The sequence below is a fragment of the Eptatretus burgeri genome, chromosome 7, assembly GCF_056783735.1.
Source record: "Eptatretus burgeri isolate ZD-2024b chromosome 7, Ebu_testis_v1, whole genome shotgun sequence".
Lineage (NCBI taxonomy): Eukaryota > Metazoa > Chordata > Myxini > Myxiniformes > Myxinidae > Eptatretus > Eptatretus burgeri.
Window position 1 is genome coordinate 87,946,269 of NC_140967.1, and position 24,625 is coordinate 87,970,893.

At 46.6% G+C, this 24,625-nt stretch overlaps 1 long non-coding RNA gene across 1 annotated transcript; it reads left to right on the forward strand.

Annotated features, from left to right (window-relative positions):
* Window positions 1-9,580: 9,580 nt before the first annotated feature.
* On the forward strand, window positions 9,581-24,138 carry LOC147023723 (uncharacterized). The gene is made up of 2 exons (XR_015060359.1): window positions 9,581-9,812; window positions 22,413-24,138. It is a non-coding gene; the product is annotated as an uncharacterized LOC147023723 (long non-coding RNA).
* The last annotated feature ends 487 nt before the right edge of the window (window positions 24,139-24,625 follow it).

Sequence of the window (24,625 nt, forward strand, 5' to 3'; positions counted from 1 at the left end):
TCATCAACTGTCGGTGTTGGCTGCCTCATTCCATCCCCCCCCCACGCGAGTGTGCGGAGGATGCCGGGAGCAGAGGGTTGGTGGGTGGGGGCTTCACCTTTCACCTACTGAGCGTGCACTGAATTCCGGGAGCAGAGGGCTTGGTGGGTGGGGGCTTCACCTTTCCCCGACTAAGCGTGCGGGGGACGCCGGGAGCTGAGGGCTTGTGCTGTTCTTCAGCGTGTCCACAACCAATGGGCATTTTGCGGCTGTCGCTGAGGATGGGGTTTTCCTAATACAAATCGCAGCGCCTTTATTTACCCAATCAACAAGGGAAAAGGACGAACTACAAAACACGTACTCACCGAGATAACTAATCTATAGGAACCTGAATGTCTGTGTGCTCATCCCTTCCAGATCCACAACAATATCATCAAAAGGATATTCCGATTATCGACACAAATTTCTCTCACCAAATGTTGGTATTATTAACAAGTTAAGGGTTTTTTCCATTATATGTATTACCTGTCATATTCTGCCCTGATGCTCCCTTATTTAAACTATGGAATTTTATCTTGGGGAGAGGGGGGGAGGGAAATGTATCAAATACCGATTGGGAGATAATTTTCTTGATTCAAAAACGAGCACTCAGAATTGTTACTAATACTGGTTTTCATTCTCACACTGATGTGTTATTTCTCAACAAAAAGGTTCTGGAAGGTGATGATTTTTTTATTTTAATTTAGGTAAATTCATGTTTCAATTGAATGCCGATGTGTATCATTTTCCACGACCAAAGTGGGTTTACCGAGCCAGTGAATCAACCATGGCGGATGGGGAATCGTGCTTGCAACAACGCGGCGGTTAATTTGGCCGAGTGAAGCATGCTATGGAATCTTTATTGATCAGAAACAACCAAATACACTCTTATCCAACAAGACAGAGTGAAAACCCTCATTTACCTTTTACCAGAACTGTTTTCACACAAAAATCTCTTGTGTCCACAAAACACAAATTCTGGAATGACTTGGATACAAGTCTTCAACAAGTTAATGGCATTGGAAGCTTGAAAAGAAAATTTAAATATCGTCTTTGATACATTCAGTCCGTTTAATCATGATCATAAATAATTCTACCTCTGACATGTGACACCTGATTATTGCTGCTGATGCTCTTTGAACATGAGTTTCTTTGCATACATTGGTTTCTTTCAAGATAACTTCTATTTTGTAGATATTCCAATGGACATCGCCTCTGGAGATCTCCAAGACAGTGGCATGTCACGAGAAACCACAAACGCCAACTGCAACCCTCAACTCGGGCCGGATCCTCACGCCCAAAGTGGGTTTAACGAACCAGTGAATCAAGCATGGCGGATGGGGAATCGTGCTTGTGACAACGTGGCGGTTAATTTGGCCGAGTGAAGCAATGTTGCATGCTGCTTGATGTGGGCTTCCGTTACCATTGGGAACTCAGACCAATATTGCCCACCGGGAATGCTATTCGGTCCAACACAAGCAGGATAAATCAGGACACATTCAACACTTGAAGAATTTACTCCACAGCATGCAAGGGAATCGAAAGAGCGGAAAACGATGGGAGGAATGATTAAAGGAATGCAGAGGAGAGCAAATGGCAGGGTGGGGATTTTAACCTCAGAAAATGGTGAGGAAAATGATACATGAAATTACAAGAAGTTGAACACATATCAAACACATATAAAGCATATTATAAACACGTATACATTCTCCCTGACCCTCTCGCGATCAAACGCAACCCCAGAGCACTTGCAAACAATCACTTGATACACAATTACAATACTGGATCCAGAAGGAAGACACAGAGAGATTGGGTTGAGGGAGAAAGAGAATGAAGAGGTTGACAAGAAAAAGTTTGAGGGACTTTGTCGAGCCTTCACCCCACCTGAGATCGCTCCTGTTCAAAACTATCTTGCCCAAATTCACGCATCGTGTCGACCCTTGCAACTGAATCCTGGTGGTCTCAGGTCCCGAGTTGGTACCTGGCCGACCAGCATGATGTTCTGCGGCCTCAGGACAGCTCGTTCCGTGTAAATATTGGCAGGCTTTGGCGTTTGGAAGGCAGCGCTAGAAAATACTACACTGGAGAATGTGAGTAAAGGCGTGTAAAAATGAGGAAGACGTGAGATGGAAGAGAAAGTGTGGCGAGTGAGGTTTGAAAATCTGTTCTGGTGGAATGAAGCGAAAAGTGGAAAATGTCTCTGGGAACAAGCTCTCAAAACTCTGATCTCGCTCAGGCGTTTGTTGAAGCGAGATATTTTGCGACTGATCTGGGTATATACCCTGCCCCTCCCCCTCACTGGCCATTTTCCGTTGTTCTTGCCATACCCCATTCATGTCACGTGAAGTGGTGTGCGCATGAAAGGGTCGAAACAACCTCTATCTGAGCGACTTCTGTCTCAACTCATGCTGGGCATCCCCATTATTCTGCTACCATGTGAGCAAATGAATGAACGGGTTTGTGAGCAGGCGAGCAATGAACGTGAATGGTGAGGAATGGAAGCGAATGGAAGAGAATGGTGTAAAACGGAAGAGATGGAAAGATAGAGAAAAAGAGGTGGATGGAAAGAGGGGAAAGGAACAGACACTTATGCTGCTTACACATGCACAATGCATATTGATCACATTGATATGATTTAGCGAACACCAAAGAGAACACGAAATAAATAAATAATATCTCTGTGTGTGTGCTTCCATTCTCCCAGAGGGTGCACGAATTCCAACCCCGGGCCACAACCGTCACATGACCCCCGCCTCTTCACTGAGTCTCTCCCGAGGCTGCTCAAGCTTCCTCCATTCCTCTTTTTCTCCCACTCTTTCTTCCCCCATATTTTGCACAACTCTCCCTACTCTGACCCTGTTTTTGTTTACAATCGCATTCCTATGCAGAAAAAAAAGAAAAACGAATGCGTTGCATAACTATGGCTCGCCATTCCACCTTAAACATCACTTATACTTCACATTCGGATTCTGTACATTTGGAAAGAAAAAATTGAGTTGACCAGGTGGGCAATATTCCACTCATTTGAAGTCCAGAGATATTTTTAGTGGCTCCCCAATGCCTGGCAAAAACCTCTGCCCATAAGCTTGATGGCATTCTTCAACCTGAAGGGTTCACATTCTTCCACTGGGACAACATGGCCACTCAACACGAGGTGAGTCCTTCGACCCATGTGGCCAACATTTGAATAAAAAGCACGGTGATCTTCACTTCACCGTTGATGGGGAATTCTCGGCTTGATCTTGACTTTTAAAGGTTCGTTGTGATCGCGGTGGAATTCTGTAGTTCTTCTGGAATTCTATTTTATTCTCTTGCTTTTAGCTAACCGTTTAACGACTCAATTGTAAATCATTTTCGTCAAATCAAAAGACACCGATTAATTCACTTTCCACAACAAAAGAGTACTTTTCTCAGAGAACAATTTATTTCCCTTGTGAGTTGAAACACTCAGAGGTCAGCACCGACCAGTTTATTTTCACCCTCGCACACCACAATGAACTTCTCACTCATATATATATATATATATATATATATATATATATATATATATATATATATATATATATATATATACATATATACACATTGGGAGAGTGGGGGGGGGGGGTTGGATAAGCATGTAGGTTAAAAGAACACAGACATGGACAGCAAAAACAGAATTAATATCAAAGGTACAGTGTTATCATAACAGTCACCTTGGACTTCGAGGGAATTAAACAAACGTCCAGGAGTGCACACGCGGTGACAGGATAAGACCGTTGGTTATAGGTTTTTACAATTTAATAAATGATTATGAAGAGGCAAAAAGCACATAACTTTTAACCCAGTAAGAGAGACAGCAAAAGGTCTCTTTTCTAAGAGAGGAATATTCCCCAACACCGTTCATGGTAACATATTGGTGGGAGCACGTGGCCACTCAATGTGGGAGTCTTCTTGATGCACGTGGCCTCCTTCAATGAACAAAAAGCACGATGGCCTTCTCTTTGCTGTGAATAGCAACATATTGGTGGTGGGACCACGTGACTGTGGAATATGGGAGTCCTCTTGGTCCTCGTGGTCCACTTCAATGAACAAAAAGCATGGATCGTCTCGCAGCGATGGTGAGTCGTCGACGTCCTTGTGCTGGCCTTTTCATTGCAGAAGGCCCAGAAACTGTGAACTTAGAGCTCAGTGGAGGGGAGGTGGGTGGGGGCTGGGGGTGGGAGAAATTCATACATGTGTGTTGTCAAGGAGAAATAGTCACAGCCGTAACAATTCAACAATTGCTTCTACATTTTAAACATTTTCACTATCATGGTTCTAAATCACCAACTTCACCCACCATGGCAAGTCTTGGCATCTCTCCATAACGATGGGCCGAGCACTCTATTTTTCCTCCCGTACAACTTTTGACAAATGACAAGGCCTTCAATCGCAGCTTGATGGAGAACTGCTCTCACGTCTGGGCTGGCACCCCTGCCTCACACCTTGCTCAGTTTAACGCTGAGGACACCAAGGCTTTCAAGATGATTGGAATGTCACAAAAACATCCATCTGGTGGGACCAATTTGTGATAGGAAGGGCATCCGACAAAAACAGGTCCAAGAAATATGAATCAAGGCAGCAATGTGCACACGCACACATCAAATGGAATGGCAAAAGGGTTGGCAGGACCCTTTCAGACAAAAACGAGGATCATGCATCATGATAAAAATGATCATAAGGAAAATGAGGATCTAAAATTGGGGCTTACACTTTGTAAATAACAAAATGGGGAATTTGCCAGACAAAGGGAAACTTTAACCAGACGTGAACATTAAAAAATATCTGGTGTTCCACATTGACACAAAATATCTTGTTTACCTCAATATTCCTCTCATCCCAGATCTGACAATCCTCTTGCAATTCTGTGGATGAGTGCACTCCTTCTTTTCCTGAGATTCTCCTGCAAGGTATAACAACATTACAAAAGCACTGTGATGTATTCACCAACTTTACGTACTTTTTCCTTTTCATCCACATTTACTTGGCTCTCTGTTCTGTCACATTGTACACGTCAATCATCATTCTCCACACATTACCAGTGAAATGCAATGACACTATCTCGATACGTAAGAATGAGTTTGTTTGTTTGTTCCAAAAACGTTTCCAAACACCTGGGCCAATTTCCTGACTCACATGGTTTTCATATGCAAAAGGTCGATGTCGCAATCAACACCTTCACTTCCACATCAAATTGATGTCAAAACGTGCTTTGGGGAATTGGGTTTCATACGTAGGATGTAACGTGCTTTGGGGAATTGCGTTTTGTATGTCGGATGTAACGTGCTTTGGGGAATTGCGTTTTGTATGTCGATACAAAATTATCAAATGGAACTAATGTTTTCATTCTGATGGTTTTTGAGGCAACACCCAGTGGAGGAGATGATGATTCTTAGGTGACAAACGTCGAGTGCCATGTAAAATGTGCTTCACATGAAGGATACAATATCAAGCACACGTGGTCGTATCGAAGGGGACATGAAGTTTCCTGTCAGCATCTGTAAACATTCACTTGTACATTTTATAAAATATCAGCCATTGTTTGCTCACACAGATAATACCATCAAATGAACAATCACTATGGAATCATTCAAAGTTTATTACCTGGTTTTACATTACCTGGTCAATACTGTGCTCTTCACTGGAACCTTCATCATCTTCCCGTTTCCGTTTCTCATTCCGCCTCTTCCCAGCCATTTCCACATCAAGAGGAATCCTTTGAATGATACCTTGTCGGATTATCTCATGAGATTGTTAAGCATTGTTGAAGGTGAGCCGAGTACAGAAATGAGGTGCAGCTCAGCTGACTGGGAAAGGTGAATTTAGGTGTATTTGGAGGCACTTCACCTGACTGCTAAATTTGAGGTAAGACTGAATCTTGACGCAGCTCAGCCAACTGGTTTCGGTGAGCTTACATATTAGAGGAAGTTCAGTGGACTCTTTAAGGTGAGTTGTTGAGAGAAACCAAATTGAGCACAGCTGACTGGTTAAGTTTCGGTAAGACACAAATCTTGAGGCAGTTTAGCCAACTGGTTAAGGTGAGCTGAGATTTTGGAGAAAGAACATCTGACTGAAGTGAACTAACTGGTGGCATAAACGAGATTCAGTTGAGCTGAGATTCAATGTGGAGGCAGTTTCGCCAATCGGTGAAGGTGAGCTGACATTTTGGAGGAAATTCAGTCGACTGACTGTTTACGGTGAGCTGATCATCCTCATCATCATCATTTCGGTTTTTTCAAGAAAACATCCTTGGTAAAGCCAAACAGAAGATTGATAGATACAAAGATACAAGGTTGACATCAAAATTGCAAGAAAAATTATGTTTAAACAAATCTAAATCAACAAGATCATAGACAAAAATATACCATCAGAGATGGGGAATCCCCCGCCATTGAATGAAAAAGGTCATCCATATTCCAGATAATGAGGGAGGAGAATTGGAAACAAGACACCATTTGTTCATCATCTCGAAAAAGTTCCCCAGGGGTGAGGAACGTAGTAACCAAAAATAATTAAAATCAGATAAGCGGTTTTCCATTTATTACTAAAAACATTTTTTTCAAAATGGCGGCCCCAGTCGGCCATCTTGGATCCGGCCACGTACAAAATCAATGGGGTTCTTCCTTTTCAGGTGGTACATGTGTGAACCAAATTTCAAATCGATATGGCAAACAGTTTATGAGTTATCACACTCACAGCTATAAATGTTGACGCCCGGACGGACGGACAGCCGGACGGACGGACAGCCAGACGACCGGGTGAGAACAATATCCCCCTTCCGCCACGCGGCGGGGAATAACAAAAACACAATTCAAACCAATATGAAACATGTAATTGATATAAACATCCTCAGAACAGAATTAAGTATTTCGGTGAAAAAAGCAATGATGGAATTTTTGTACTTTTGAGTGTTTCACCGAAGGAGGTCGAGATGTTGAGCATTTCTGAGTTGAATATGATATGCAGACACAGATTGAAGGGTGGAAGGAAGAATGCAACAATCAACGATCTTCCACGATGACAGAAACTAGATTCAGCTCAGGTGAGTTGAGACTGAATCTGGAAGCAGTTCAGACAACCTGTGAAGGTGAGGGGGTGGGCCTCGAGGTTGTGTTTTTTTTCGAGACCATACAGTCCACAATCATGTTGGTGTTCTACCGTGCTGATCGACATCTTCCGGTCCTTTGTTTTTCAGCTGGTGTTCAGGGATCTTCACTGTTTCAATGGAACCCAGTTGCGCTGTTTAAGGAAAGACATGTCACACATGGGTTGACACGGATAGTCGGATATACTGAATAGTCTGCAGATGTCTGTGGCAGGAAGGTTATTGTGGTTAGAAAAGGGAGAGTGAGGCATTTACCTTGCGGTGAAACACAAATCGTTGCAATATCAACAGAATGCGAGCCGACAACTTTCCTTCGTTCAGAATTAACTCCAAATGGTGGAAATATTCATCCATCTGTTGAGGAACAAAAATAATTGGCAAGTCATTGACACGAAAAGCTATGTGATGGATCTTCATGAAAATCCCAAGTGGAATTGAACATGTCTGTCATAGATCAGAATATTATATCTACCACGTTATCCGTCAAGTCAGAAGTAAGTTCCTTTCCCACGGTATTCAACATGCAACAGATGTATTCCACAGATTGGTTTCTTCCATCTCTGAGCAACTTGGCAAGAATATGCACGATGGTGTTGGTGTTGACGGCACCGAGTTTATAGAGCTCCCCAATGAATCGGATGATTCCCAAGGAGCATTTTCTGGATATCAAGAGGGTGCACAGTTCATCCTCGTTCACCTGGACAAAAAGAAATGTTCAAAGACCACGTCAGTAAAGTGTGATCAAAATTCCCATTTTTTGGACAATTTTTCAATTATCACCCATTTTCCCAAGTTAACCAATCTGGAGGCTTCAACGCTCTTGATGTCGCATATGCAGCTGATTCCAGCAAGACTCTTGCAATACTCCTCCTCACAATGTGTGAGCAAAATTTGCTGAAAGGTCTCAAATGTTCTGGCTGTGTCCCCCATTGGTACTTCAATCTGTGAAAGACAAAGCAGGGTGGTGACATGGTGGGTAGAAGGGTCTGAGAATGTGAAAAAGAGCAAAAGTGTTCAATAAGCCCAGGATATTCCAACATGTGACCTCCATCGGTGTTTAAAGCTCCTCACCTTGGTGAGGTGTTGGCATAAACTTGCATAGACCGCTGAATGTTTGGGCATGGCAATAGCTTGACAGACGATCATCTGAACCATTCTCTCAAAATGTCTGTACGTGATGTTTAGAGCCATGATCATTGCAAGAAGGTGGTGATAGTTATCTGGGGACATTTTGTTTAGCAAAGTGCCAAAGAGTTTGAGAAGATCCTGAGCGAGAGAAACAACAGAAGTCAAGGTCTGAGTGACAAAGTTAGGTTTTGAAAGTTTTTACGTTTACAAAGCTTGAGACTTTTCGTTGTGAAAACCGAGTTTGTTGTTTATCAAAGTTGTGATTTGGAACATAGGGCGGTGTAGCGGAATGGGGGAACATAGGGCGGTGTAGGGGAAATGGGGTAACATAGGGCGGTGTAGGGGAAATGGGGTAACATAGGGCGGTGTAGGGGAAATGGGGTAACATAGGGCGGTGTAGGGGAATGGGGGAACATAGGGGGGGGAAGGGGAAGGGGGGTAACATAGGGGGGAGTAGGGGAAATGGGGTAACTTAGGGCGGTGTAGGGGAAATGGGGTAACATAGGGCGGTGTAGGGGAATGGGGGAACATAGGGCGGTGTAGGGGAAATGGGGTAACATAGGGCGGTGTAGGGGAATGGGGTAACATAGGGCGGTGCAGGGGAATGGAGGAACATAAGGCGGTGTACGGGAATGGGGGAACATAGGGCGGTGTAGGGGAGTGGGGAAACATAGGGCGGTGGAGGGGAATGGGGGAACATAGGGCGGTGTAGGGGAAATGGGGTAACATAGGGCGGTGTAGGGGAAATGGGGTAACATACAGTGGTGTAGGGGAAATGGCGTAACATAGGGTGGTGTAGGGGAATGGGGTAACATAGGGTGGTGTAGGGGAAATGGGGTAACATAGGGCGGTGTAGGGGAAATGGGGTAACATAGGGCGGTGTAGGGGAATGGGGGAACATAGGGCGGTGTAGGGGAAATGGGGTAACATAGGGTGGTGTAGGGGAATGGGGTAACATAGGGCGGTGTAGGGGAAATGGGGTAACATAGGGCGGTGTAGGGGAATGGGGTAACATAGGGCGGTGTAGGGGAAATGGGGTAACATTGGGCGGTGTAGGGGAATGGGGGAACATGGGGCGGGGTAGGGGAAATGGGGGAACATAGGGTGGTGTAGGGGAATGGGGTAACATAGGGCGGTGTAGGGGAAATGGGGTAACATAGGGCGGTGTAGGGGAAATGGGGTAACATAGGGCGGTGTAGGGGAATGGCGGAACATAGGGCGGTGTAATGGGGGTGGGGAACACTGAGGACGGTTTAATCCGCCGTGCGAGCGTGGTGTACGGGGTCACCGTGCAGGGGTGCGGTATCGTGCTCGGTTTGTCCTCGCCGGGCACGTTGTATCGTGTGTTATTAAAGTTGATTTCAACCTCACCAAGACTGGTGTTTGGCCTCGGTGCTCCGTTGGGGATTCCCTTTAACCATCGTGACGTGGTGACAGCGTCGTGATCCGACTCCACGCACTCTTCACCCCGGAGACGGCGATGGCAGAACGTCCCTGTTCCGAGAGCCATCTTCGAACCCCAATCGCACCTCACACGAAGGTGAGCGGCCAACCTGCTCACTCTGTAGCTGTGTCATAAACATCGTCTGTACAATGTGCCCGTCGTCAAAATGGCCACCACACACCACACACCACACACCACACACCACACACCACACACCACACACCACACACCACACACCACACACCACACACCACACACCACACACCACACACCACACACCGCGCACCGAAGCAGTGGTCACTTAGCAAGAGTGAAACGATGAACTCATTCGAAAAATGGAGACAATTTTCTTTATATTTTATCACTCGATCCCAACTTTGCTCCCTTCCTCACTGAGGACGTCACCTGGGAGAAGAAGAGCAGAGCGTTCCCTCTTTGTGGACTTGTGGATGATGGTGAGGATGTCCCCGGTGTGCAGCGTCACTCTGCCCAACAGAAAGTCACCGTACTGGAACTTGTGCTGGGTCAGATTGCAAACTACTGCCCTGTGATATCCGCAACACCATAGTCCGAAACTCCACCTCTGTAGTCAACATATGGCAATCGATTCGACAACATTTTGGATTCCAGTCGACAGGAGCACACTTCGTTGACTTTGCGGCGATACGCCATAACCCCGAAGAGCGCCATTAAGACTGATTACCATCGCCTGATGGCGTTTGTGGAGGATAACCTGCTTCGACAAGATGGCGGCATCTTCCATGATTACCAGGCGATCACGGAAGATGAGGAATTATCTCCCTCGTTGGAGAACTCTATTGTGCTCACATGGCTTCGCTTTGTCCACAGTGGACTCCCCGGACTCGTCAAACAACGCTATGAAACTGAACTCAGGTCCCGCACTTTCGCCTCCATCAAACCGGAGATATCCCAGGCGCTTGACTCACTATGAGATGAGCTCCATGCTGCTGAAGATACAACGTCCTTGCACACTTCAACGTCTCGACCACAGGTCCCCCGCCCGGCATCGTTCCCATCATCGTCAAAACCTCGTCAAGTGTTTTTGGGGACTCGTTCCAACAACCTCACAAAGTCCTGTCCCCTCTGAAAACAAGTACGCCGCACTGATTACGGTCATTTCCTCAGTGAGTGTCCTTTCCTCCCCGAACGAGATCGTCGGTACATCGCCAGAGCACGCCATGTGGCAGACATAACTGAAGAGTCGGACTACGAGTCTGGAGACATAACATATGCTCATATGGACAAGGTAGTTAATAACATAGACGATACAGAACTGTCCACTATCACGCGTGTCCAGACTCTCCAGTCTCCATATCTCAACACCTTCCATGGCCACCACACAACCCGAGTTACCATCGACAGTGGGGCCAAGGGTAACCTGATTCGTGAGGCAACTGCAAGGAGGTTTGGAGCCAAGATTCAGAAGAGTGCACAGTTCACTCGTCAGGCTGATGGGTCTTCCCCTCTTCAAGTGGTTGGTGAGACCAGACTGACACTGACTCGTGACGGAAGGGAATTTCAGTTTGAGGGCCTGGTTGTCGAAAATCTTGACGTAGAAGTACTAGCAGGAACACCTTTCATGGTGTCTGATGACATCTCAATCCGCCTTGCGAAGCATCAAGTTATCCTGGGTGACGGCACCACGTACATTTATGGTTCTCAGGAAGGGAGCCTTAATCGCCATGCAGTACGCCGAGCTCATGTCGTACGTGCCCCACCTCACACAACTACTCTGTGGCCCGGTGAGTTCATCGAAATGGTCCTTCCATGTGACGTGTCGAGTATCGACTCAGCGTTCGCACTCGAACCTCGCACGGATGCCCCCAGTGCGAGGTCGCTGCGACCCATTGAGTACTGGCCCCCACCGAGTGTCATCCGTAGCATCAGCGGGAAGGTTCGGATCCCCAATTTAACTAACGAACCACGAGTTCTCAAACGACATGAGCAATTTTGCCAAATCCGCCCTGTGTACATACCCGAAGAACACCCAGATGACTATACCGAGACCAGCCCCCCCCCCCAATTAAAACGCACACTCACTTCACTCTCAGGACTCTCTTCGACTGTCACCCTCGACCCTGACAACATGTTCGCTCCTGACACACGATCAAAGTTTTGTGCCCTTCTTGAAGAGTATGATGATGTGTTTGACCCAGTGTTCCAAGGCTACAATGGTGCTGCAGGCCCCTTTGAGGCTGTTGTTAACATGGGCCCCATTCAGCCTTCACAACGCAAAGGCCGTCTACCACAGTATACGCAAGATAAACTGCCTGAACTACACAGAAATTTGATGAACGAGAAAAACTTGGAGTCTTTGCTCGCCCTGAGGACATGGGGATTACTGTAGAAAACCTGAATCCTTCATTCTTGATCAAGAAGCCCAGAGGCGGGTTCCGCTTAGTCACAGTCTTTGCTGATGTGGACCGACACAGCAAGCCCCAACCCTCTCTCATGCTAAACGTAGATTCCATCCTCCGCAAAATTGCACAGTGGAAGTATCTAATTACAACCGACCTTACGAGTGCCTTCTACCAAAACCCATTATCTCGCCAGTCCATGAAGTACTGTGGTGTAGCCACACCCTTCTGGAGAATACGTGTGTATACGTAATCCGCTATGGGTATGCCTGGATCAGAGACGGCACTCGAAGAACTCATGTGTCGCGTCCTTGGTGATCTCTTAGAGAAGGGGATCGTCGCCAAACTCGCTGACGACCTCTATTGCGGTGGTGACACATTGGACGAACTTCTCCACAACTGGAGAATGGTTTTGCAGGCTCTGCGTAAATGACGACTTCGCCTCTCTACGACGAAGACAGTTTTATGTCCAAAGAGCACCACCATCTTAGGATGGATCTGGTCTAATGGTACTATCCAGGCCAGCCCACACCGTGTGGCTGCACTCTCGACTTGTTCGGCTCCTGAGAAGGTCAAGGGAATAAGATCCTTTATCGGGGCATATAAGGTTCTCGCTCGTGTTATCCCCAACTGCTCCGCTCTCTTATCCCCCTTGGATGATGTGGCTGGGTGCCAATCATTGGACAGAGTTGTGTGGACTGATGAGTGACATTCTGCCTTCCACAGAGCTCAAGCTGCTTTTTCGTCAGCTCGTACAATTACTCTTCCTCGTCCAAGTGATCATCTATGGATCGTGATGGATGGTTCTGTCAAAAAACACAGCATTGGATCAACTCTACACATCACGCGCAATGAAAGACCTCACCTTGCGGGTTTTTTTAGCGCAAAGTTACGCGGAAGCCAACCTACCTTGTTGCCATGTGAAATGGAGGCCTTTTCCATTGCAGTATCAGTAAAACACTTCAGTCCCTTCATGATCCTATCTAAACATCATGCATCCATCCTCACTGATAGCAAGCTGTGCGTACAAGTGTATGAGAAACTCTGTCGTGGCGAGTTTTCAGCGAGCCCTCGTCTATCCACATTCCTGTCCACCGTCAGCCGTTATCAAGCGACCGTACGACACCTCGCAGAATCCGCCAATGCCCCATCCGATTTTGCCAGCCCCAATGCACCAGACTGCACCGACTCCTCCTGTCAAATTTTTTTTTTTTTTTTTTTTTTTTTGTATACCTTGGTCGAGGCTCGTATGAGAGCTAACACACAACTCACAGCAAGGAGGCATGAGACAAGAGGGGCGGGAGTGGAAGGGACAAAACATTGGGGAACAGACACAGGTGAACTGTGGAAGGGAGAGGGATGGGGATGGGACGGGGAACATGGCGAGGGGAAGATGGACATTAAAGGGACTTTCAGGAAGGAAAGCAGGAGAATTGAAGGAAGTGGGCTTGGGTGGATTATCGGGGGTAGAAAAGATCGAGGATTTGGATGGGGGAAGATAAGAGGTGGTGGTGAACAGCTGTTTTGAAAGCCTGAAGGGAAGAATGGGAAAGAATAGAGTGAGGAAGTTTATTCCAAAGGCGGGAAAAAGAGGAATGAAAGAGTGAAGATGAGCAGTGATTCGTGATTTTGGTAGTTTTACCAGAAGGGGGTTGTTGGCGGACCTTGAGCGCCCTGTGGAAATGTGGTTGGGACAAATCGCAGAGAGAGCAGGGGGGCAAGGCTGGAGAGGAGTCGGTAGAAGACAGAAAGACCACCGACCAACCTGCGGTGATTGAGTGAGAGGCCCAAAGACTCAGCTTCATTGCGGGAGATGCCAATGATCTTAAAAGCCCTGGTTTCGACAGCGTGAAGTCGAGAAAGGTGGGAGGCAGGAGCACCAGCCCAGAGGGGAGAGCAGTACTCCATCAGGCTACGGACAAAAGCTTTGTAAGTGGTCAGGAGCTCAAGAGGGCCGAGGAAGGACTTTGCACGACGGAGGATTCCCAGTCGGCGACTGGCTTTTGAGGCAAGGTTGGAAATGTGACTTTCCCAGGAAAGGTCATGGCAGATAGTGAGACCCAGAAGCTTGAAAGAAAAGACTTCTTCCAGAGGATTGTTGAGAAAGTGGATGGGGGGTTTTGTAAACGGTCCTTTCGAAGAGACATAGTGAGAGTGTGAGATTTGTCTGGATTGAAAGACATGTTCCACGTGTTGGACCAGTTTGTGATTTTATCCAGATCTGCAGTGAGTGAAGAAGCTGCTGCTTGCCGGGCTGAGGGATGACAGATGGTACGGCAGAGGGTTGAGTCATCGGCAAAGAGAAATAGAGGATTTTCCAGAGAGTCCGAGAGATCATTGATGAAAACCAGAAAAAGAACAGGGCCCAGAACGCTACCTTGAGGAACTCCAGCCTGCACAGGAAGAGGGGATGAAAGAACTCCATTTAGGGCCACACGTTGACTGCGACAGGAGAGGAAGTCTGCGAGCCATGAGTGGAGATGGCCTTGAATACCATGGGCAGAGAGTTTGGTGAGTAGGGCAGGGTGCCAGACTGTGTCAAAAGCACGTGATATGTCCAGGGATACGGCTCGGATTTCCTGTCTGGCATTGAGGACCTCCATCCATTGATGGGAGAGCAGTAGCAGCATATCTAGGGTAGAGTGACCTGGTCTGAAACCAAATTGATGATTGGAAATCAAGCCATTGGAGAAGAGGAAGGATTTCATGTCTGAAGCGATGATGGATTCCATAACCTTGCTGATGATTGGGAGAAGGCTGATTGGTCTATAGTTACAGGGATCTGTTTTTGCACCTTTTTATGCAGGGCAGTGATGTTAGCAGATTTCCAAGCAGATGGCAGATGACCTTGGGAAAATGAGAGGGTGAATAGAACAGAGAGAGGGTGAGCAAGAGCAGAAGAGCAGGCTTTGAGGACACGTGGGCTGATGCCGTCTGGACCGGTTGCAGAATCTGACTTGAGGTTTGAAAGCAAGCTCTCCACCTTGTCAGGAGAAAAGGATACAGAGTCCAGGGACAGTTGGGTGCGACTGGGTAAAGTGGGTAGAGATAGTGATGGGTTTGGGACACAAGATTTAGCTGCAAACACCGAGTTTAGACATTCAGCTTTATCACGTGTGGAATCAGCAGTGCGGCCATTTGAGGTAAGGGAGGGGATGGAGGGGGAACATACACCAGAAACAGATTTGATTAAACGCCACCAGGATTTTGAGGAGGGAGAGAGGTTTGAGAGTTCAGACTTGAGATGAGAAAGATGTTGTTTTCTGGCTTAATTCTGGCTTAATTTCTGGTTGATTTGTGCATTCATTAGACGCGAGGAGGAGGCCGTAGTCCTGCAGGTGTCAGCCCAAGACATTATTTCCAGCCGAACCAAACTGCCCTTCACCAACAGAACTGCCTGGATCGCAGTTCAGGCAGAGTGCGCTGACTTCAGGCGGACTCGTGCCCACCTGAGTCAGAGCACCCGCCCATCGAAGAAAACAACCAACATCAAGGATGTCAAACATTGCCTCCAGGTTGCGTCACTTTCCAAAGATGGCCTAGTTGTAGTCCGTCGGTACAAGCCCTTGTCCTCAGCATGTGAGTGCATTATTGTCACACGTCAGGTAGTCAATGGCTTACTAACAGCATTACACATTCAACTGGATCACCCGAGTCGTCATCAACTCAGTTCTGTGATTCACTGCTATTTTTATGCTCTTGACTTGGACAGAGCAATCGATCAGGTAACCTCGAGGTGTCACCAGTGTGCTGCATTGCGCAACATTCCTCGTACCATTACCAAACAGTCCACTGGAGAACCCCCTGGTGCTGTTGGTTTATCCTTCGCAGAGGATATCATCAAACGCAATCACCGGTAAGTTCTTATATTGCGAAAATGTTCCACTTCCCTCACTACATCGTGCATTGTGGAGAATGAACAACACATCACTCTCCGCGACAACTTGATCCGCTTATGCATCGAGCTCCGGCCATTGGATGGACCACTTGCTGTCATCCGCACCGATCCGGCTCCCGGCTTCACACGTCTGGTCCACGATGAGCTTCCCTAAACATCACCGGATGTGCATCGAGATTGGTCGCATTAAAAATCCCAACAAGAATCCCATCGCCGAGAAGGCAGTTCGTGAATGTGAAGATGAACTTCTACAACAGGAGTCGATGGGAGGACCAGTAACTCCACTAACCCTCGCACTGGCCACCGCCAGTATGAACTCACGAGTTCGTGCACGGGGACTCTCAGCCCGAGAGATGTGCCAGCGGGATCATTTCACCAATCAACAAATCCCTTTCTCGGACTTCCAAATGATACGAACCCAACACCATCTTCATTCCGTTAACCACCCCCTTAGTGAGAAGTCGAAGGCACCCATGGGCTCCATCAAGCCCAATGTGTCAGTGGAAGTCGGTGATTTGATCTATTTGTACTCTGATCGTAACAAGTCATGCGCAAGAAACCGCTACCTCGTCTATGCCACCGATGGACCCTGGTGCAACATACGTAAATTTGTGGGGTCCCAATTGAGGAGTGCAGCTTATCGAGTGAAAAAGTCTGAATGCTACAAAGTCCCAGACTACTGGAAGGATACGCTCCCACTCCCTCGCAATCGGGGATATGGTGTTGCACAACAAACCGAGGACGTTTGCCTCCAACCAGCAAGAAAACCACCAGACCCCCCATTCATCCCCTATGAGCTGTCTTCACCTGCCGACAGTGCTGAATCCTTCCCAATCCCAAGTCGCCAGGTACCAGATCTAGGTTCTGATGCATCCCTGAGGCTTGACACCTGTAGACCTGGTTACTCCAAAGCCATCGGCGACATGTGTGAGGAACATCCAACGGTGTCCCCAACCGTCTGGACACCAAGACGCTCCAACCGTGTACGTTACCAGCCCAAACACTTCAAGGGTTTTATTTTGGATGCTTAGAGTCATATTGTGGTCACAATGCTTGCAGAAACTGTCATGGGGCAGAATAATCCCCGAGACCGGAGGGCAGTCGACCCGGTGATGGTCTCAGTATATCTGACTGACTGGTACATGATTTATGTGACCTCCTCCAGGTTAAGTGACCATTATCCTTGTTTAACTTTGTGTACTCTGCCTCAGTATTTTAAGCCATGTACTGTCACCTACTTTCTTCATTTATAACACCAAGCATGACAGTACATAAATGACCTCGTATAAAAAGGGGGAAAAAGTGGTTACGCCAGCAGAGTACGTGGTTTAAACCGTCGTGCGAGCGTGGTGCACGGGTTTACCGTACAGGGGTGCTGTGTCGTGGAAGGTTTGGCCGAGCCGGGCACGTTGTGTCGTGTGTGTTATTAAAGTTGATTTCAACCTCACCAACACTGGTGTTTGGCCTCGGTGCTCCGTTGGGGATTCCCTTTAGCCTTTGTGGTGCTGTGGAAGGGTGAGGGATGGGGCAGGGAACACGGGGTATACAAGATGGAGACTTCAGTGATTTTCAGGAAGGAAAGCAGGGAATTTGAAGAAGATAGGTTTGGGGTGGGTTCACGGGGGAAGAAATGATCGAGGTTGTGGATAAAAGATAGTGGTGAACAACTGTTTTGAAGACCTGGTGGGAAGAATGGGATTGAACAGAGTGTGGGAGTTTATTCCAAAGGTGGGGAAAAAGAGGAATGAAAGAGTGAAGGTGAGCAGTGATTCGTGATTTTGGTCGTTTTACCAGAAGGGGGTGGTTGACGGATCTTGAACGCCCTGTGGAAATATGGTGGGGGAACTAATGTTTGCTGATTTCCAAGCAGATGGCAGATGACTCAGCAAATGAGAGGGTGAATAGAACAGAGAGAGGGTGAGCAAGAGCAGAGCAGCAGGTTTTTAGGACACGTGGGCTGATGCCGTCTGGACCGGTTGCAGAATCCGAGTCGAGGTTTGACAGCAAACTCTCCACTGGATGCGACTGTGTTCGGTGGGTGCAGAAAGCGATGGGTTTCGGACACAAGATTTCGATGCAAACACCAAGTTTAGGCATTCAGCCTTTTCACGTGCGGTATCAGCAGTGCGGCCATTTGAGGTAATGGAGGGGACGGAGGGAGTACATACACCAGAAACACATTTGATTAGATGCCACCAGGATTTGGAGTCGGGAGAAAGGTTTGAGAGTTCAAACTTTCTTTTTTTTTTTGAATGGTGAAGGACATGTTCCCAGCACTGCCGAGAGAAAAAGTACTGTCACTTGAAATTATTTATGACTATTTGTAAGAAAGCTGGGGTTTCAGGATGTGTTGGACAGTGAAAAACTTTGGCGTTATTGGCCTCATGGTGGTTAGCTTTTGAGGACTTCCTCACCCCACATCCCAATATGCACCTTATCGTGGCCCTTCGTCTCAAAACGGCCTTCAAGGCCAACATGAGTCCCCTTATAAAACCTCGCCCAGATTTTCACGTGCATCCACCCAAAATTTGGAGCCTCTGGGTGCTTTGGTTCATGCGTGAAAGAGCAACAAACAAATGCACAAACACTTGAAATTTTTGCAAGATTTGTAATACCCTCGGAGCCATTTTCATAACAATATTTTAGACACCATTCCTTTGACTTGTACATTATATGATTTAAAAGGAGAAGAGATTTTAGGTTAACTTTATTCACAGAAATAAAAAAACAAAATTCACAATCAAAAAATTCATCAAGGTAGAATTTCCCGAGTCATCAAGGTAGAATTTCTCGAGTCAGAATTTCCGTCATTACGGTGAGGTCTCCTTTCACACATACCGTCCTGCTCGATGTGCACTCTCGTTCTCACCTCGGCCCCCGAGAAACCTCCCACCCCTTTCCTGGGTTCCATTATGTATATTTATGTATATATATATATATATATATATATATATATATATATATATATATATATATATATATATATATATATATATATATATATATATATATATATATATATATATAGATATATATATATATATATATATATATATATATATATATATATATATATATATATATATATATATATATGTATGAATGAATTCCTGTTACCTCCGATTGGCGGAGACCTTTGTATGACTGTTACATCAATGATCCTTCGTGATGTAATAAGTGAAGTGTCACGTTGTATTTACGAGTCGACAATATATTCACAAATATGTCATCGCCTTTAAAATCAGGAATCATCATCATTTTCCCATTTTTCATGTACATCAGAACTAAGTATCCTTCATGACAACCTCATGTTGAAAGCTCGTCTTCGCAAATTGACAGAAGAAAATAACATGAGAGTAGATCATGTTTCCAAGGCAAGGCTTTTTGAGTGGGCCGAATCAAAAGACCCCTCCAAGATGAAGTCAGATTGATCAAGGATAAGCCTTTCATGAAGGTAAGCCGTTAATTATCTTTAAAATGGGTGTTGGAGTTTGCCCATATCTCCAGTTTTCAATCATGTACTCCCTTGGAGTTCCCTCAGGATGTATGTAAAGTTTTGGGCCGCTCGGTTTCATGGCTTTGGAGTGACTAGTACGAGCCCGTCGGGGCGGGCCCGTCGGTGCGTAAACGACGACTGGATTGGGGCATTATTTCAATTAGATTGGACCAACCGTATCATAAATGGCCAAAACTTGGGAAACACCTGGGAAACATACTCAGGTCCCCAGCGTCAATTGTGACGTCATATCAAACGAAGAAGAATTGTGACGCCTCCTCTCTCTCGCCCCCCCCTCGCTTCCCCCTAGTCTCGCCCCTCCTCTCTCGCCCTCCTCTCTCGCCCCCTCCTCTCTCCCCCTCTCTTGAATTGTGATGCCCTCTCTCTCTCTCACCCCCTCTCCCTCCCCCGTCTCTCCCCCTCTCTCTCGACCCCCTCCCTCTTGCCCCCCTCTCTCTCCCCTCTCTCACCCCTAGTCTCACCACTCCTCTCTCTCCCGCTCTCTCACCCCTGGTCTCACCCCTCCTCTCTCCCCCTCCTCTCTCCCCCTCCTCTCTCCCCCTCCTCTCTCGCCCCTTTCTCTTGCCCCCCTCTCTCCCCCTAGTCTCGCCCTTCCTCTCTCCCCCCTCTCTCTAGCCCCCACTCTCCCGTCCCCCTCTCTTGCAGATTTTGGTCGACAGATAAATGGCCGTAACTTGGGAACTGCTCGTCCGATTAATATCAAACCTTAAAAAGGCACATCCGCGGGTCCCCGGCAATATTCCTGGCAAGTTTCAATCCCATCGGACCGGTGGTCGTCTGGTTATTGTCCTGTATTGGCAGAGAGCGTTGTGGGGGCGTGGAGGAGTTGTGGCAGTGGTGACGTGGTTGTGGCTTCATATGTTACGACTCGCCCACTAGGGGCTTGTACCACCAGTAGCGTCAGTCGCAGCCTGTGCTGTCATTAGCAGTGTCCTGTAGGTCGTGTGCCTGTAGAGTGCATCGAGTACGTAATAAAGCGGGAGTTACGGGCATCGTACGCCCACCCTCTCGCTCGAGGCAATAAAGCGTACGTCATGCACAACACCTCACACCGGTCGAAGGTCTCGCCCCGTGTCGCTGGGGTTGCCTCGTACCGGCTGCAGATGTCCCTGAGTGGTCAGATCGCCGTCCGACTGGCCGCGCTGCAACGTTTGACCACGACCCGCACCGAAGACTGTGCGTGCGATCGTGGGCGCTTGGTACACCGCACGGACCTCCGGATCACCTGTCGTGCTCTGGCCATCGAGGCTCCGGACATCCCATCCTCGTCGCCAATGTGTAGTGTCGTGGCAGAGGTGCGAGCAGGCAGACACGAGCCGGAGGATAGCACAACTCCGCTTTATTTCCTCGAGCGAGAGGGTGGGCGTACGATGCCCGTAACTCCCGCTTTATTACGTACTCGATGCACTCTACAGGCACACGACCTACAGGACACTGCTAATGACAGCACATGCTGCTACTGACGCTACTGGTGCTACAGGCCCCGAGTGGGCGAGTCGTAACATATGAAGCCACAATCACGTCACCACTACCACAACTCCTCCACGCCCCCACAACGCTCTCTGCCAATATAGGACAGTTATTAATAATTTGGGAACAAATGGCATGATAAGGTGAGAAGGTGGAACGACACCTTCAGCTGCCATATATACACCTTTTCAACACTGAAAAAGCAATAAAATGGCCGTAACTTGGGAACCGCTCGTCCGATCGATATCAAACCTCAAAAAGGCACATCCGCGGGTCCCCGGCAATATTCATGGCAAGTTTCAATGAGATCAGACCGGCGGTCGTCGAGAAACGGCGGTCGCAGACAGACAAACAGACACACACACACACACAGATTGCTGGAATTATAGATAGATGGAGGACACACACACACACACACACACACAAACACACATACACACACACATCTTGTCCATCTCGTCATTTATATTGTTCACTGACAATTGAAATATTTTCTGATCACATCGAGACCCTCATGTCCTTGTTGACACAGCAGAAGGTGAATTCAAACTTGTTCATGATTGGATAGGGGCAAATATAATTTCTCTTCATGTAGATTAAATTAACTAAGTGCTTGTTAGCAATTCAATTACAGAGCTTCCTGGACATATTGGTGTTAATTTTATACATCGAGACAGACTTGACCCGACTACATTTCTTGGCTTGTTCATTGATCATAATTTATCATCAAAAGGATATTCTGACTATCGACACAAATTTCTCTCACCAAATGTTGGTATAATTAACAAGTTAAGGGTTTTTTCCCAGTATATGTATTACCTGTCATATTCTACCCTGATGCTCCCTTATTTAAACTCTGGAATTTTATCTTGGGGGGGGGGAGGAGGGAAATGTATCAAATAACGATCGGGAGAGAATTTTATTGATTGAAAAACGATCACTCAGAATTGTTACTAATACTGGTTTTCATTCTCACACTGATGTGTTATTTCTCAACAAAAAGGTTCTGAAAGGTGATGATTTTTTTATTTTAATTTAGGTAAGCTCATGTTTCAATTGAATACCGATGTGTTACCTCATGCCATGGAATCTTTATTGATCAGAAACAACCAAATTCACTCTATTCCAACAAGACAGAGTGAAAATCCCTCATTTACCTTTTACCAGAACTGTTTTCACACAAAAATCTCTTGTGTCCACAAAACACAAATTCTGGAATGACTTGGATACAAGTCTTCAACAAGGTAATGTAATGGCATTGGAAGCTTGAAAAGATAATTTAAATATCGTCTTTGATACATTCACTCCGTTTAATCATGATCATAAATAATTCTACCTCTGACATGTGACACCTGATTATTGCTGCTGATGCTCTTTGAACATGAGTTTCTTTGCATACATTGGTTTCTTTCACGATAACTTCTATTTTGTAGATATTCCAATGGACATCGCCTCTGGATATCCCCAAGACAACGGCATGTCCCGAGAAACCACAAACTCCAACTGCAACCCTCAACTCGGGCCGGACCCTCACGCCCAAAGTGGGTTTACCGAACCAGTGAATCAAGCATGGCGGATGGGGAATCGTGCTTGCGACAACACGGCGGTTAATTTGGCCGAGTGAAGCAATGTTGCATGCTGCTTGATGTGGGCTTCCGTTACCATTGGGAACTTAGACCAATATTGCCCACCGGGAATGCTATTCGGACCAACACAATGCAGGATAAATCAGGACACATTCAACACTTGAATAATTTACTCCACAGCATGCAAGGGAATTGAAAGACGGGGAAAATGATGGGAGGAATGATTAAAGTAATGTAGAGGAGAGCAAATGGCAGGGTGGGGATTTTAACCTCAGAAAATGGTGAGGAAAGTGATACATGAAATTACAAGAAGTTGAACACATATCAAATACATGTAAAGCATATTATAAACACATATACATTCTCCCTTACCCCTCTCGCGATCATCCGCAACCCCGGAGCACTTGTAAACAATCACTTGATACACAATTACAATACTGGATCTAGAAGGAAGACACAGAGAGATTGGGTTGAGGGAGAAAGAGAATGAAGAGGTTGATAAGAAAAAGTTTGAGGGACTTTGTCGAGCCTTCACCCCACCTAAGATCGCTCCTGTTCGAAGCTATCTTGCCCAAAGTCGCGCATCGTGCCGACCCTTGCAACTGAACCGTTGGTCTGAGGTCCCGAGTTGGTACCTGGCCGGCCAGCATGATGTTCTGCGGCCTCAGGACAGCTCGTTCCGTGTAAATATTAGCAGGCTTTGGCGTTTCGAAGGCAGCGCTGGAAAATACAACACTGGAGCGATGTGAGTAAAGGCGTGTGAAAATGAGGAAGACGTGAGATGGAAGAGAAAGTGTGGCGAGTGAGGTTTGAAAATCTGTTCTGGTGGAATGAAGCGAAAAGTGGAAAATGTCTCTGGGAACAAGCTCTCAAAACTCTGATCTCACTCAGGCGTTTGTTGAAGCGAGAGATGTTGCTACTGATCTGGGTATATTCCCTGCCCCTCCCCCTCAATAGCTATTTTCCGTTGTCCTTGCCATACCTCATTCATGTCACGCGAAGTGGTGGGCGCATGAAAGGGTCGAAACAACCTCTACCTGAGCGACTTCTGTCTCAACTCATGCCGGGCCTCGCAATTATTCTGCTACCATGTGAGCAAATGAGTGAACGGGTTTGTGAGCAGGCGAGCAATGAACGTGAACGGTGAGGAATGGAAGGGAATGGAAGAGAATGGTGTAAAACGGAAGAGATGGAAAGACAGAGATAAAGAGGTGGATGGAAAGAGGGGAAATGAACAGACACTTATGCTGCTTACACATGCACAACGGATATTGATCACATTGATACGATTTAGCTTACACCAAAGAGAACACGAAATAAATAAATAATATCTATGTGTGTGTGCTACCATTCCCCCAGGGGGTGCAGGAAGTCCAACCCCAGGCCACAACCGTCACATGACCCCCTCCTCTTCATTAAGTCTCTCCTGCGGCTGTTCAAACTTCCTCCATTCCTCTTTTTCTCCCACTCTTTCTTCCCCCATATTTTGCACAACTCCCCATACTCTGACCCTGTTTTTGTTTACAATCACATTCCTCTGCTGAAAAAAAATAAAAACGAATGCGTTGCGTTACTATGGCTCGCCATTCCACCTTAAACATCACTGATACTTCACATTCGGATTCTGTACATTTGGAGAGAAAAAGTTGAGTTGACCAGGTGAGCAATATTCCGCTCATTTGAAGTCCAGAGATATTTTTAGTGGCTCCCCAATGCCTGGCAAAAACCTCTGCCCATAAGCTTGATGGCACTCTTCAACCTGAAGGGTTCACATTCTTACACTGGGACAACATGGCCACTCAACACGAGGTGAGTCCTTCGACCCATGTGGCCAACATTTGAATAAAAATCACGGTGATCTTCACTTCACCGTTGATGGGGAATTCTCGGCTTGATCTTGACTTTTGAAGTTTCGTTGTGATCATTGTAGAATTCTGTAGTTGTTCTGGAATTCCATTTTATTCTCCTGCTTTTAGCTAACCGTTTCACCGACTTAATTGTAAATCCTTTTAGTCAAATCAAAAGACACCGATTAATTCACTTTCCACAACAAAAGAGTA